Below are 4,550 nucleotides of genomic sequence, written 5' to 3' on the forward strand. Positions count from 1 at the left end.
GCTTCCCAGTTAAATGGCTTAACACTATGAGGATCTAGCAGAATGTTTGTTTTTGATTTCTTATTTGTTTTGCAGTACCAGGGATTGAACTCAGGATCCTGCACTTGCCAGGCAAGCACTTATTCTACTGAACTATATCCCCAGCCCCTAGCAGAATGTTTGTAACTCCACTAGTAGACCTTGAAGTATCTCCTACACACACACACACACACACACACACACACACACACACACAGATCTGATGGTGGTGAGTAGAAGACTAGGGACAGGGGCTGAGGAGATAGCTTGGTGGTCTAAGCCCCTACCTGGCAAGCTCAATGACCCAGGTTCAGCCCCTGGTACCACATGCCACACTGGCCCCACCCCGAGGCGCAGTGAGCAGGCCAAGCGCATGCCTGTAATCCCAGTACTAGGGAGGCTGGAAACAGGAGGATCACTTTGGGTCTGAGCTGCAAATTGAGACTCTCTACCAAATACATAAACTTTTTTTCCAAATACATAAATTTCAAAAAATAAAATAAAAGATTGAAGAAAGACTAGGTCAAAGGATATAAATTAGTTAAGAGAAATCCGGGATAACTTCTGAGGAAGGATCAAACTTTCTTGTTTTGGGGGTGTTTGTTTGTTTTGCTTTTTTGGCGTTTTTTGAGATAAGGTCTCACTATGCAGTTCAGGCTGGCCTGGAACTCCCAGTGATCCTCCTGCCTCAGCCTCCCAAGTGCTGGGATTACAGGCACTCATTGAGCAAGTTCAAACTTTCAAAACAAGAAATTTTTAGAGCTGGTTGTTGTGGCACACATCAGTAATTTCACCACTCCAGAAGCTAAGGCAGGAGGATCCCACTGAGATACAAGATCCTGTCTCAAAGAAAAAGAAAGCATGCCTGTAATCCCAGCACTCAGGAGGTTGAGACAGGAGATCACTATGGGTTCAAGACCAGCCTGGAGGCTAAAAAGGTGAGCTCAGGGCCAGCCCCACCTGCCTAGTGAGACCCTGTCTCAAAAATAAAATTAAATTAAAATTAAAAATCAAAATAGCCCTGAACTATGGGCAATGGAAGAAATTCTATTCTCGTAAAGTCTATGCCAAACATGTTGCAATGGTCGACCTATATATCTCACATACATAGTTCCCTGGCTGACCTAGAGAGATCAGTATCAGCAGTAATATATCATGTCGATACTACTACACGTACATTTGATACCATGTGATGAAAATGGTATTTTACTTCCATGATTTTCCTCTTCAAAACCTATAAAGTCAGTCTAATTGTAAGAAAATTAGCTACACAATCTCTACCACAGCTATCCTACAAGTACTACCTGACCAGTACTCCTCAAAAATCATCACACTATGGGAAAAAAAAATTAAAAAAAATAAATTCTTCACAAAGACAAAATAAATAAATAAATAAATGTATTTAGTTAAGTGGTTCTCATACTTTAGCTATAGGAATCTACAACAATGGTATAGTTATTGTGTAAAGATTTATCTAAGTGGAATACCCATCTCTGACAAAACTAAACAAAAAAGGGGATACAAAAGGATCATTTTGTATCTGTATATTCAAAATAGTTAGTATAGATATACAGCTACTTTCTCTTAATTCAATAAATAGAAATATTTTTACTAATAGTGTTTATGGACAGGATATTATATCTGCCTCTTGTACTATGAATAACCACTAAGAAGACAACAATATGCAATGTATTAATTATTGAAACTGTCCTACCAATCAGTTTTGAAACTGTCTCCTTGCTATTTGTTTCTCAATAAAATTATTAAAAAATAAAAATAAAAAATAAAAAGATTTATCTAATAAAAAAAAATCATCACACCCAGCTCAAGATCATCAAAAGCAAGGAAAGTCTAAGAAAATGTTCCAGAAAAAAGAAGCCTAAGGAGATATGACGGCTAAATGTAATGGGGTAGGTGAGTAGGATCCTGGAACCGGAAGGGAAAAAAAGGTAAAACTATACTCATGTAAGATAATAAGAGGGAAATTGGATTGGTGAGATAGTTCAGTGGACTAAATGCCAGCTTAGGCAAGTACAGGGACCAGGGTTCGATCCCTGGCACCACATGACACACTGGTCCCGCTCCCCAGCGGGCTGAGCCAGCCACATAAGCCAGGTGTGGTGGCTTATGCCTGTAATTCCAGCTGTGGGGAGGCTAAAAACAGGAGAATCACTACAAGTCCGAGCTGCCTAGTGAGATCCTGTACCACATACATTTATCTTTTTTTTTAATTTCACATAATATTTATTACATGTGAAAAAGAAACTAAGATGATTTCATTAGTTAAAGTTTATCAAGCAAATATGCATCAGAGAGGCTTACAAATATTTTCAGGTCCTCAAAATATGATCTGTGCTTACGTTTCTTGGGATGTGAGTACCAGTATGACTTATCCAATGACATTTATCATCACACTCAGAAAAGGAGAACACTTATCCAGGAGCAGGAGTTAGAGAATGAGCAGAGAATTCTGCTTCACTTTATCAGGTTATTCCTCAAAAGACACTAATTATATCCTAGAAGTTAGGATTCTGGGGCATCTCAAAGGACCCTGTAAAGCCATTCCCATTACCAAGTGATTGCCTTAATCGTCAGAAATGAACCAAACACATTTTAAAAAATAAAAAAGGGCCATGGAGATGGCTCAGTGAATAAGCACTTGCCTGGCAAGCACAAGGGCCTGAGTTCAATCCCCAGTTCCACCAAAATAAATAAAATTAAGTTAAAAAATAAAAAATAATAGGGAAATTATTTGTGAGATATGTGAACTTTATATTATCTTTTCAATGTTTCTGTAAATCTAAAACTTTTTGAAAAGTAAAATCTAGGTATAAAAGTATATGTGTATATGTGTGCATATAACATATACACACCTATAAACACATAACACACTTTTCATTTTTTTCAAGGCCCTATTCTTTTTTTTTTTTTTAGTTTAGGGAAGGGTCTACAGGGTGTCCAGGGTCTCACTACTAGATCAGACTTGTAGCGATCCTCCTTTTTACAGCCTCCAAAGAGCTGGGATTACAGACAAGCACTGCCACGCCCACTCTCATTTGCAGACTCAGAGTGCCCCCAGGAGCGGGGCCAGCATGGCAGGCCCAGGAATCGAACCCTGACCCCTGAGCCTGCTTGCAGGCACTTTAATCCGTTGAGCTATTTGGCTGGCCCCAAAGCCCCCATTCTTACCATTCAAAGCTAATTACAGGTTTGGGAACTCATTCCAAAACATCACTGCCTGATTATTAAAATGAGGTATACAAAAAAAAATTAAAAATGAGTATACAGTAGTGAAACTAGGCATCCATAAATATATCACATCCACTGCCCAAATGAATGCTATCACTTTAACATAGTAATTCAAGAAGAATCTAGCCTTGTTTTAATAATAAGGACACTGCTCAAACACATTGAGAATCACCTTGCCAGTAAATACAGTACACACTTCCATGAATATTCATTATCTGCAGGTGGATCTGATTTATACACACAGCCAAAAGAACTCAGGCCAAGGCTGATAATTAAAGAGGCTAGAAATCTGGATGATAAATGTGTTCAGAATTTTTTTGAATTTTAGAAAGATAATATGGTACACATATACTATATAAAGCAACAATCCGAATAGCAGTTAGGGGGGCCGGGGAGATGGCTCAGTGGAATAAGCGCTTCCCTGGCAAGCGCAAGGGCCTGAGTTCAATCCCTGGTTCGGTTAAAAAAAAAAAAAAATTACACACCAATAGCAGTTAGGACAACAGCTAGTAACCAAATTAATATTTCTGTAATGATATGTATTGGGGTCGGGGAGATGGCTCAGTAAAAAAAAAAATATGTATTAGTAATAGTATCAAGATAAGTGAAAGATGGGGCTGGTGAGATGGCTCAGTGGTCTAAAGCACCTATTTAGACCAAGCTTAGCAAAGCACAGGGACCGTGGTTCGATCCCCCAGCACCACATGCCAGCCAGCCCCGCCCCTAGGTGGGCTGAGCTGGCCACACACACACACACACACACACAATAAATAAATAAATAAACTTTAAAAAAAATAAGTGATAGAAGGTGGGCGTGGTGGCACATGCCTGTAATCTCAGCACTTCAGAGGCTGAGGCAAGAGAATCACCTCAAGTTTAAGCTCAGCTTGGGCTACATAGTGAGTTCATTTTTATATTTATTTATTTATTTATTTTTGTATTTTAGGGCAGAGTCGACAGGGTGTTCAAGGTCTCACTACTAGATCAGACTCGTAGCGATCTGCCTGTTTACAGCTCCCAAGAGCTGGGATTACAGGTGGGCGCCACCATACCCAGTCTCAATTGCTGTCTCAATGCGCTCCAGGGGTGAGGCTGGCATGGCAGGCCTGGGGATCAAATCCCCGGCCCCTGCACCTGCTTGCAGGTGCTTTAATCTGCTGAGCTATTTGCCAGCCCTTATATAGTGAGTTTAAAGCTAGCCTGAACTACAAAACAAGACCGTATCTCAAAAAAAAAAAAAAAAAAAGAGAGAGAAAGAAAGAAAAGTTAAAGAGATAAATTAA

This window comes from Octodon degus, unplaced genomic scaffold (assembly GCF_000260255.1).
Source record: "Octodon degus isolate 3935 unplaced genomic scaffold, OctDeg1.0 scaffold00286, whole genome shotgun sequence".
Classification (NCBI taxonomy): domain Eukaryota; kingdom Metazoa; phylum Chordata; class Mammalia; order Rodentia; family Octodontidae; genus Octodon; species Octodon degus.